At 45.4% G+C, this 12049-nt stretch overlaps 1 non-coding gene across 1 annotated transcript; it reads right to left on the minus strand.

Annotated features, from left to right (window-relative positions):
* Positions 1–2669: 2669 nt before the first annotated feature.
* On the minus strand, positions 2670–2744 carry Trnaa-ugc. The gene has a single exon. It is a non-coding gene; the product is annotated as a tRNA-Ala (tRNA).
* Between the last annotated feature and the right edge of the window lie 9305 nt (positions 2745–12049).

Genomic DNA, 12049 nt, shown 5'->3' on the forward strand with positions numbered 1-12049 from the left:
CAGGTTGCGAGGACGATTTTCTACATATTATGTTTCTCTTCCATTTTTGGTGCCGTTCGTCCTCTTCTAATTGCCACTTGGCACTTTTTACACATTTCACACCACTAGAAACTGAACACTCGTTTTGAAGCAATGTTTAGGTCTGTGTTGCCGACTGTCGGATGTTTCTCCAAAAAATCTAATTTTGAAAATTGAAATTTGTGGTAGGGACTATGGGACGAAACTGCTGAGGTCATCGGTCCCTAGGCTAACACACTGCTTAATCTAACCTAAACTAACTTACACTAAGGACAACGCACACATCCATGCCCGAGGAAGGAGTCGAACCTCCGACGGCGAGATCGAATTTATTGCCAACTTTCCAGTGTAATTTTTGATTTATCTATGATCTGTTTGTGTTTGTGTTTGCGCGCGCGCGCGCGCGCGCGCGCGCGCGCGTGTGTATGTGTGTGTAGTAATATTTACTTTGGTGAGCTTTTGTTTATGGCTGCTTGTGAGAGAGGCATGACTTCTATCTTAACATTTCCTTTATTAAGTGTAGTAGGGAGCCTGTACCGATGCGTGTTTGCTCATTTATCACATGTTTGTTTTCACCGATGGCTTTCTGAAGGCGGACGTTTTCTTGCATTTTTATGGCATGACATGCAGGAATTTTAAAACACGGTACAAGGAACATATCAGGTGTTGGAAGTACGAAACAAACCCTTCCACATTTGCAGGACATTTAAAAGACCATAACCACCGTCCTACAAACATGGAACAAGAAATGAAAATAATGGGAATAAACAACCATCACAAATAACTTATACAAATGCAAGAAAACTTCCACATCCAGAAAGCCATCGCAGAAAACAAACATGTGATAAATGAGCAAACACACATCAATGCAGGCTCCCTACCACACTTAATAAAAGAAATGATAATATTATTCCACAGACACACACACACGCGCGCGCCCGCGCGCATACACAAACAGATCACAGATACTCCAAAAATTACACTCCAAAGTTGGCAATAAATTCGATCTTTGGCAATAACATCCGACAGTCGGTAACATAAACATAAACATTGAATCAAAACGAGTGTTCAGTTTCTAGTGCTATGAAATGTGGAAAAAATCCCAAGTGGCAATTATGAGAAGAGGAACGGCACCAAAAATGCAACATAAACATAATATGTAGAAAACCGTCCACGCAACCTGTAAGTAGATCTTAAAATAGTACTACATCACAGCAAAAACCAACCACCAGAACTATTTATACATTGCCCCAAAATGTAAACTAAATAGTAAAATATGTACGTATTCCAGCCACTGAAGATGCTTAGCAGAGAATGAAGGCGAAACGCGTATGGCACGAAAACTGTGTTTCATTCAGTTGTAGTCAGACGGTCCAAAAGCAATGAAAATCATATCAAAATCCCAAGTACTGCTTCCTGAGATTAGGCGCAAAATACAGACAGAATTAGTGTTGCAGGATGGTTTTCATGTGTTGACGGAATGCTTATTCTCACAAATTTTTCTGTAGTCTTACTCAGTCAGATACGAGAAGAGAAGACTGTAATTTTAAAAGATGATTTCCTTTCGTGATCTCGGAGTACGAACGAGACACCGTGAGACATTAAGGCTACAAGCCCACTATACAACACAAAGCTGGCGCACTGACCGACGTGCGAGATGTGTGACGTCAGTGGTGACGTGACGCAGCCAGTGGCGTGGCTGGCAGTGACGTCCGCGTCCAGTAGAGGAGGAGGCGCCTCCCACACACCTCGCCAGCCGGCCTTGGCGCAGAGTTCACGGGGATTACTGCTGCTTATCCACTTTCAGGCTCTTCCTGTCGCTAACGTGAACCTGCTGCCGCTTTAGCCCACAGACATTCGTGCATCCAACGTGTGTGGAAGTCAGGTTAAATAATTCGTTACATTTCTAAATGAGTAGTGATGTCCACCCTTAAAATACCATAGTACAGACTCACCTTTCTCACTTCTCATCACAACCGACTTCAAGCAAGAGATACAGTGCCTGATTTAGCTGTATGGCTGTGTTGCACTGAAAGTGCTTGCACAATAGGGCAAATGTCGGCAGTACGTGAAGATGGTCTTGTTGGGAAATACGTTCCGTCAGCTCACTCTGCTTGCTATTGACAACAGCCTTCAAGCTTGCATTGAGTAGTGCTCAGTTACGTCCCGTCTATTTTCCAGAAGTGTTGGTTCTACGTTAAGAGTGACACACAGCGGTATGGACAGGTTTGCTGATGAAGAATTTCGGTGTGATATATGGCTTCTCTTGATACACTGATACTGAAAGGCCCGTCCCTATGGGTACATGAAATACGTGAATTCAGTGAAATACCTTAAAAAATGTGGTTGTGAGCTCTCTTACAGGCAGGTTGCGTGCAGTGAGGATGTGCCACCTCACACTGAAGGCCTATCGGCTATTCACAAAAAAAAAAAAAAAAAAAAAAAAAAAAAAAAAAAAAAAAAAAAAAAACAAAAAAAAAAAATGTTGAAGTCACATAGAATAGATTACTGAACAGTATGAAGTCTATATACTTATATGGATATGGTGTCCGAAAGAACAGACAGCCATCTCGAACGAAATTAGAAATATATAAATACCTTCAGCTGCTGACGGACGTTGATATATATCAACGGGGACAGGTGAAAATGTGTGCCACGACCGGGACTCGAACCCAGGATCTCCTGCTTGCATGGCAGACGCTCTATCCAGCTGAGCTACCGAGGGCACAGAGTATAGCACTACAGCAGGGACTATCTCGCGCACGCCTCCCGCGAGATCCACATTCTCAATTTGTATGTCCACACACTATATTCGTACTGTCCAACCCCAACACTCGTTATTCCTGGAAGACATTCTTACCAAGTCCCGTAAGAGTTCGGGGAATATGTGTGCCTCCGCACAGAAGAAGAAGGTCATGACCGGTGTTGCCAGAACTATATACTTATATGGATATGCTGTCTATTCTTTCGGACATGTCCGAAAGAACAGATACCATTGATGACCTGCACCCGTCTAGAATAAAATTAGATCTCAGGTTCGAGTCACGGTCGGGGCACACATTTTCAGCTGTGTCCGCTGATATATATCAACGCCCGTTGGCAGCTGAAAGTATTAATATAATTCCAATTTGATTTAGTATGAAGTCTCGTGGTCGCTGCAGTGTTGGTACTTTACAAGTTGTAAAGGCATTCAGTGTATTAGCAACAATCCTGCTGATAGCAGTTGTTTTAACTTTGACCATTAATTCCACTGAAGACAGAATTCACTGAAAAGACGTAAAATGAATACAAGAGCACCTGTGTCATTCAGATAGTGTGCTGATTTCGTGAGTTACAGAGGAAATTAAATGAAAGTTGCTTTAATGAAATTCCTAATTATTAATAAGCAAATCAGTGACAAACAACATATAATGATCGACCGCATGGTATACAGCGGTATAAGCAATATTAAATCAGTGGGAAAGTAACGGATCCAATACATAAACCTGACACATGGACAAGTGAAATACCGATATTCTACCGCGGACACTGAATGAGATCCAACAGAATAACAAAAGTTAAATTTGAACGTAACTGAAGGTACAGCTATAGAAATGCAAGCGTTCAAAACAAAATGATACGTTAAACAGTTAGTGTTAGGGTTTAAAGTTTAATTATTTTTACTTTCGTTTTACCATAATCCTTGTACAGTGTAGTATGAGAATGGCCACCGGAAATAACCTAGACTCCAATACAGCGTCCATAAGCCAGCTCCAACAAGGGCCAGAAAGCGGGAAACATCAGTCGCCCGTAGCAAGACGGAAACAGAAACAGAATGACTAAAAGCTTTGCCTCCAGTTGAATGGCGTATGCTATTGGTCAGCTCACTCTAGCTCGAACGTATCGCCTAAAGACATACACTGAGGCCATGGGATACCTCCTAATATCGTGTCGGAACTCCTTTTTCCCGTACAAGTGCTGTGACTAGACGTGGCAAGCACTCAACATTATCTACATCTACATCTACATCCATACTCCGCAAGCCACCTGACGGTGTGTGGCGGAGGGTACCCTGAGTACCTCTATCGGTTCTCCCTTCTATTCCAGTCTCGTATTGTTCGTGGAAAGAAGGATTGTCGGTATGCTTCTGTGTGGGCTCTAATCTCTCTGATTTTATCCTCATGGTCTCTTCGCGAGATATACGTGGGAGGGAGCAATATACTGCTTGACTCTTCGGTGAAGGTATGTTCTCGAAACTTTAACAATAGCCCGTACCGAGCTACTGAGAGTCTCTCCTGCAGAGTCTTCCACTGGAGTTTATCTATCATCTCCGTAACACTTTCGCGATTACTAAATTATCCTGTAACGGAGCGCGCTGCTCTCCGTTGGATCTTCTCTATCTCTTCTACCAACCCTATCTGGTACGGATCCCACACTGCTGAGCAGTATTCAAGCAGTGGGCGAACAAGTCGTTGGAAGTCCCCATTCTATCTCTGTAGCCGTCCATATTTGCGAACCTGTTGCCAGTGCAGGATATTGTGTACGAACTGACCTCTCTGTATGTCCCATAAGCGTTAGATGGGTTTCATGTCGGGAGATTTGCTTGGCCAAATCATTTGCTCAAATTGTCCAGAATGATCTTCAAACCAATCGCGAGCAATTGTGGTCTTGTTGACAACTTGGATCAACGGCTTCGTGTTGTCTACCACCCACGAACTCCACCGTCAGCTCTTACCAACTGAAATCGGGGGTCATTTGACCAGGTCACGGTTTTCCAGCCGTCTAGGGTCCAATCGACATGATCACGAAACCAGTAGAAGCGCTGCAGTGGATGTGCTGTTATGAAAGCCACTTGCGTCAGTCGTCTTCTACCATAGCTCATTAACGCCAAATTTCGCCACACTGTTCCAACGGATACTTTGGCCATACGTCTCACACTGATTTCTGCGGTTATTTCACCCAGTGTTGCTTGTATGTTAGTACCTATTAGCTCTACGCAAACGCCGCTGCTCTCGGGCGTTAACCGAAGACCATAGCCCACAGCGTTGTCCGTAGTGAGAGGTAATGTCTGAAATTTGCTCTTCTCGGCACACTCTTGACACTGTGGATCTCGGAATAGTGAATTCCCTGATGATTTCCGAAATGGAATGTCCCATGCCTCTAGCTCCAACTACTCTTCGGAGTTCAAAGTCTATTAATTCCCATCGCTCAGCCATAACCACGTCGGGAACCTTTTCACATGAATCATATGAGTACAAATGACAGCTCCGCCGTTGCGCTACCCTTTCATACCTTGTGTAAGCGATACTACCGCCATGTGTATGTGTGCATATCGCTATCCCATGACTTTGTCACCTCAGCGTACCTTCACTATACCAACCACATACAGTGGCATACTTTGGCAATCGACGACCTGGGTACGGAACGGCTTTGCAAATACACTCCTGGAAATTGAAATAAGAACACCGTGAATTCATTGTCCCAGGAAGGGGAAACTTTATTGACACATTCCTGGGGTCAGATACATCACATGATCACACTGACAGAACCACAGGCACATAGACACAGGCAACAGAGCATGCACAATGTCGGCACTAGTACAGTGTATATCCACCTTTCGCAGCAATGCAGGCTGCTATTCTCCCATGGAGACGATCGTAGAGATGCTGGATGTAGTCCTGTGGAACGGCTTGCCATGCCATTTCCACCTGGCGCCTCAATTGGACCAGCGTTCGTGCTGGACGCGCAGACCGCGTGAGACGACGCTTCATCCAGTCCCAAACATGCTCAATGGGGGACAGATCCGGAGATCTTGCTGGCCAGGGTAGTTGACTTACACCTTCTAGAGCACGTTGGGTGGCACGGGATACATGCGGACGTGCATTGTCCTGTTGGAACAGCAAGTTCCCTTGCCGGTCTAGGAATGGTAGAACGATGGGTTCGATGACGGTTTGGATGTACCGTGCACTATTCAGTGTCCCCTCGACGATCACCAGTGGTGTACGGCCAGTGTAGGAGATCGCTCCCCACACCATGATGCCGGGTGTTGGCCCTGTGTGCCTCGGTCGTATGCAGTCCTGATTGTGGCGCTCACCTGCACGGCGCCAAACACGCATACGACCATCATTGGCACCAAGGCAGAAGCGACTCTCATCGCTGAAGACGACACGTCTCCATTCGTCCCTCCATTCACGCCTGTCGCGACACCACTGGAGGCGGGCTGCACGATGTTGGGGCGTGAGCGGAAGACGGCCTAACGGTGTGCGGGACCGTAGCCCAGCTTCATGGAGACGGTTGCGAATGGTCTTCGCCGATACCCCAGGAGCAACAGTGTCCCTAATTTGCTGGGAAGTGGCGGTGCGGTCCCCTACGGCACTGCGTAGGATCCTACTGTCTTGGCGTGCATCCGTGCGTCGCTGCGGTCCGGTCCCAGGTCGACGGGCACGTGCACCTTCCGCCGACCACTGGCGACAACATCGATGTACTGTGGAGACCTCGCGCCCCACGTGTTGAGCAATTCGGCGGTACGTCCACCCGGCCTCCCGCATGCCCACTATACGCCCTCGCTCAAAGTCCGTCAACTGCACATACGGTTCACGTCCACGCTGTCGCGGCATGCTACCAGTGTTAAAGACTGCCACGGCAAACTGGCTGACACTGACGGCGGCGGTGCACAAATGCTGCGCAGCTAGCGCCATTCGACGGCCAACACCGCGGTTCCTGGTGTGTCCGCTGTGCAGTGCGTGTGATCATTGCTTGTACAGCCCTCTCGCAGTGTCCGGAGCAAGTATGGTGGGTCTGACACACCGGTGTCAATGTGTTCTTTTTTCCATTTCCAGGAGTGTAGCTTTGCGACTCAGAACTGCGGTAAAATGAATAATCTGAAGGATGACTGTGTAATGAACGTCTTTCAGCAGCACAGTACTTTTGCGTCTGCAACTTTTGCAATGCTTCAGGGGTAAACATATCCATACTGCTGTGTATCACTTAAACGTGACAACCAACACACCAGAAAATACAACCCCAGCTGATAGCAATCTTAAGGTTGCAGAGTAAAGATAGCATTATTGTTGCCAACAGCATGTACCATAAATGAATGGCACAAGTTAGCTTCCAAGCAAGACACAGCACTTACAGTCAACATTTGCGCTGTTGTACTAACATTTTTTGTGTAATCGATACTACTGCGAGGGCTGTTCAATAAAGAATGATCATAATTTTTTTTTTGACAACATGCCTTTACTCATCCTCATAATTTTGATGGTTCTTCTCAAAGAAGACTCCCATGAATGCGACGCACTTGTCCCAGCGTTTCTGCAAGTCTTCAAATACATGCTGGAAACTATTTTTGCGAGGTCCTTCAAAATCACCTCCGCATCCTGCTTTTGATGATTGATAATGCCTCCCAAGAAGACGTTTCTTCATGTTAGGGAATTTATTTATTTTTATTTAATCGTATGGCTAGACCGTTCGCTGGCTGCCGGTCTTTCCATTTGACGCCACGTCGGCGACCTTCAGTCGATGAGAATGATAGGATGATGATGACAGCACAACACCCAGCCCCTGGGCGGAGAAAATTCCCCGACCCAGCCGGGAATCGAACCCGGGCCCAGAGGATTGAGAATCCGTCACACTGACCATTCAGCTACCGGAGACGGACATGTTAGGGAATAGAAAAAAGTCACATGGGGCTAAATCCGGACTATAGGGAGAGTGAGGGATGCACTTGACGTTGATTTTTGCAAGATATTCAGCAACAACATCGGAGATATGCGGCCGCGCATTATCGCATTATCGTGGTTCAGTATACAGCCTGATTCACGGAAGTGTTTTCTTTTGCGCCTGATATGGACCTGCAATGTTTTCAGGACATCCCTGTAGTATTTTCCAGTTACTGATGTGTGTGCAGATACAACATACTGTTAAACCAGTCCATGAATATCAAAGAATGAGATGACCATAACTTTCCCAGCAGAAGCAAACACTTTTGCTTTTTGGGGGTTTGTGATGAAGAAGATTTAGACAATGAGCTTTCCTATTTACTCTCAGGATCAATATGATGTAGCAAAGTGATTACATATTCCTCTAACATCAACTTTAACTGCCTGCAGACCTGAACGCGAATGTTCCTTTATTCGGGAATCAACAGTCTTGGAACCCATCTCGCAGAAACACGTTTCATGTGTAATTTTTTCGTTACCAAAGTGTGGGAGGCACCTAGTGAAATGATCGGTATTTGATAAAGTGATCTTAAGGTAATTCGTTGATCGTCTCTCACAGTGACAACAGCAGTGTTGATGTTTTCTTCGGTGAGAGCAGTAACTGGAGCACCGGGTCCACCTTCCTTTGAAACGGATTGCCCCCCCTCTCTAAACATTTTCGACTACTTTCGAGCTGTGCTTTAGGGAAGAACAGACTCTCCGTAGGCCTCCTGTAACATTGTATAGGCCTCAGCTAAAGATTTGTTGAGACGAAAGCAGAATTTCAAAACCGCATTTGTTCCTGGCCTGTTACCTCCATTGCAGTGGTACATATCTGACTTTGTCTCCCTCTCACAGGCGGGAACCAGGAGTCCCAACAACGAAACTACTACGGCGTGTTTGTTACACATTAAGCTAACAGAAAATCAGAAGACTAAATTTTAGCGTGAGAAATTATTACCATAAAAAAATTGTGATCATTCTTTATTGAACAGCCCTCGTATATAAAGACAAGGCATTGTTCAAGCGTGTACTGTAAGTCAATGGAAGAGGTTTGTTTCCAGGCAAGACGCAGCACATACCGTCAACATTTGCCAGTAGTCCATCACGACCCCATAGTACCACATTATACGCAACAGAACTGTAATATAAACACTTAAAGTACACGATGTCCCTTGTAACGTGGATAATCGTAATAATTCAGAAGTATTTCAAGATCCTCTTTCTGAGGTGAATATTTTCCGTTGATGTGGGACTGATCGCCATAATATTTTTATATATAGAGTTATTGAAGTACAGGAGATGGACAAAAATATGAAAACTCCACACATTATCATGTGTAATAGAGTGTAGGAAAATCGTTGGCATTCAAAACAGCTTCCACTATCCTCGGAATGAATAAATACGTCCTGTATCGTTTTCAAGGGAATCTTATACCATTCTTCCTGCAATATAGTGAAGTTACGGTAATAATGCTGGAGGTGGATAGCGATCGCGCGCCCTCCTCTCCAAACTAGACCACAAAGGCTCAGTAATATTGATATCTGGCGACTGTGGTGACGAGGGGGTGGATCCGACGATTGCCGGCCGAAGTGGCCGTGCGGTTAAAGGCGCTGCAGTCTGGAACCGCAAGACCGCTACGGTCGCAGGTTCGAGTCCTGCCTCGGGCATGGATGTTTGTGATGTCCTTAGGTTAGTTAGGTTTAACTAGTTCTAAGTTCTAGGGGACTAATGACCTCAGCAGTTGAGTCCCATAGTGCTCAGAGCCATTTGAACCATTTGATCCGACGATTCATCCATGTGCTCACCAAACCAGCCATGGACGGCGTGAGCTGTGAGAACGAGTGCCCTGTCGTCTTGTGACACAGCATCTCCATTGGGGTGCAAACACTGTACCATGATATGGACGTCATAAGCCAAAATGGTGGCATCATCCTTGGCAGTAACGTGACCGTGCAGATAAACCATGGGCCCCGTGGGATACGACGGTATGGCTGCCCAAATCATAACCGAACCCCCGCCATGTTTCGCTCTTAGGACGTAAAGTCATCTAGAAGTTGTAAACAGCGTGAAACAAGTCTCGTCCAACCAAATGGCTTTCTTCCGTTCTCCAGTGCCCAGATTTTATGGCTTCGGCACCACGTTTTCCTGTTGTGGGTATTTGCATCACTGATGTGTGGTTTTGTAATTCCAGCCCGTTCTGCATTCACAGGTTGCGACGGTATGTGACGTTATGTAGGTCATTCAAATTCGAGTCAAATCCACAAAAAACTTGGCAATATGAACGCACTTATTAATAAGTCGTTGCACTATTAATAGTCTTGATCCATACACTGATTCGGTTGGGATCTGCTGAGGCAAGCCGGCCTACAATTTTTGTGACTGGTCCCTGATATCGTGGACACTGGTTCTGGAGCGTAGCTCGAACGACACACTGAAAACCGTTTGCCACCCTCTTGAACTTAATCTGAATATCTACATGGTATGACCTGAGTATTAATGCCCGAAAAATGTTCCGCTTCCTGTACAATATTTTGACCCGCAAACGAACAACAACGCGATGTGACTGTTGCTCACTCGTTAGTAGGCAAACGCTAAAATTTAAAATGGTCTTTAACATGAAATTGTGTTTAAATAATGTAAAATAACGATCAAGTCGTTCACTAATTCTAGCACAAACTGAAAACGTAATGCAGATATAGACTGTACTTTGTAAGGAACGGGAATAACAATCCCCCCCCCCCCCCTCTCTCTCTCTCTCTCTCTCTCTCTCAGCATATTCAGGATTGCAGTACGTGTGTCGAAGATCTCACCATTTCAACCTTACCTTTTGTTGACTTTAATATGTATGCAAAGAAAGAAAAAATTCTATCCACCAAAGGCAGTTTACCATGACAGCAGTTCCACTTAAGGCAGAATACACTGAAGCGCCAAAGGAATTGGTTTAGGCATGCGTATTCAAATACGAGATATGTAAACAGGCAAAATACGGCGCTGCGGTCGGCAACGCCTATATAAGACAATGACGTCTCTTGCGCAGTTGTTAAGTCGGTTACCGCTGCTACAGTGGCAGACTGTCAAGATTTAGGTGAGTATGAACGTGGTGTTATAGTCGACGCGCGAGCGATGGGACACAGCATCTGCAAGGCAGCCATGAAGTGGGTATTTTTCCGTACGACCATTTCACGAGTGTACCGTGAATATCAGGAATCCGGTAAAAAATCAGATCTCCGACATCGCTGCGGCCGGAAAAAGATCCTGCAAGAACGAGACCAAGGACGACTGAAGCGAATCGTTCAGCGTGACAGAAACGCAATACTTCCGCATTTTTATGCAGCCTTCTGTGATGGGCCATTAACAAGTGCCAGCGTGCGAACCATTCAACGAAACATCTGTGGTACGGGCGTTCCGAGCCGAAGGTCCACTCGTGCACCCTTGATGACTGCACGACACAAAGCTTTACGCTTCGCCTGGACCCGTCAACGCCGACATTGGACTGTTGATGACTGGAAAAATGTTGCCTGGTCGGAAGACTTTGAAATTGTATCGAGCGGGTGGAAGTGTACGGGTCGCATGATACGTCTAGATACGACTCTGACAGGTGGCATGTACGTAAGCATCCTGTCTGACCACCTGCATCCATTCATGTCCATTGTTCATTCCGACGGACTTGGGAAATTCCAGCAGGACAATGCGACACTAAACACGTCCAGAATTGCTACAGAGTGGCTCCAGGAACACTCTTCTGAGTTTAAACACTTCCGCTGGCCCCAAAACTCCCAGACATGAACATTATTGAGCACATCTGGGATGCGTTGCACCGTGCTGTGCTCCTCCCCCTCCCCTCTTATTTATACGGATTTGTGGACAGCCCTGTAGGATTCATGGTGTCAGTTTTCTCCAGCACTACTTCAGACATTAGTCTAATCCATGCCACGTCGTGTTGTGGCACTTCTGCGCGCTCGCGGGGGCCCCACACGATATTAGGCATGTGTACCAGTTTATTTGGCTCTTCAATGTATGTTCAGTGAATTGTGTTCGCATAGTGAAAATCGTAAAATTTTATAAATTGAGGGTGAAATAGTTAAGAAAATAACTGAAATGAATTCCTATTGTTATTCAAGAAATAAGCATTAAAATTAAGTACTTCATGCATCCTCAGAAACTATAGTTGTATATAATGAAATAATAAGCAACAATAACATGCATATAGCAAAACGCTGTACAGATACTATAAACCATATGACCACGGTATTTTGCAGTGTGTATGTTATTTTTGACACTTCCAAATAATACGACAGCTATAACCTTCTGACGAAGGGCATCAATTGCCCGACACCGATAAAGAAATT

The sequence above is a fragment of the Schistocerca americana genome, chromosome 1 (genome assembly GCF_021461395.2).
Source record: "Schistocerca americana isolate TAMUIC-IGC-003095 chromosome 1, iqSchAmer2.1, whole genome shotgun sequence".
In the NCBI taxonomy this organism is placed as follows: domain Eukaryota; kingdom Metazoa; phylum Arthropoda; class Insecta; order Orthoptera; family Acrididae; genus Schistocerca; species Schistocerca americana.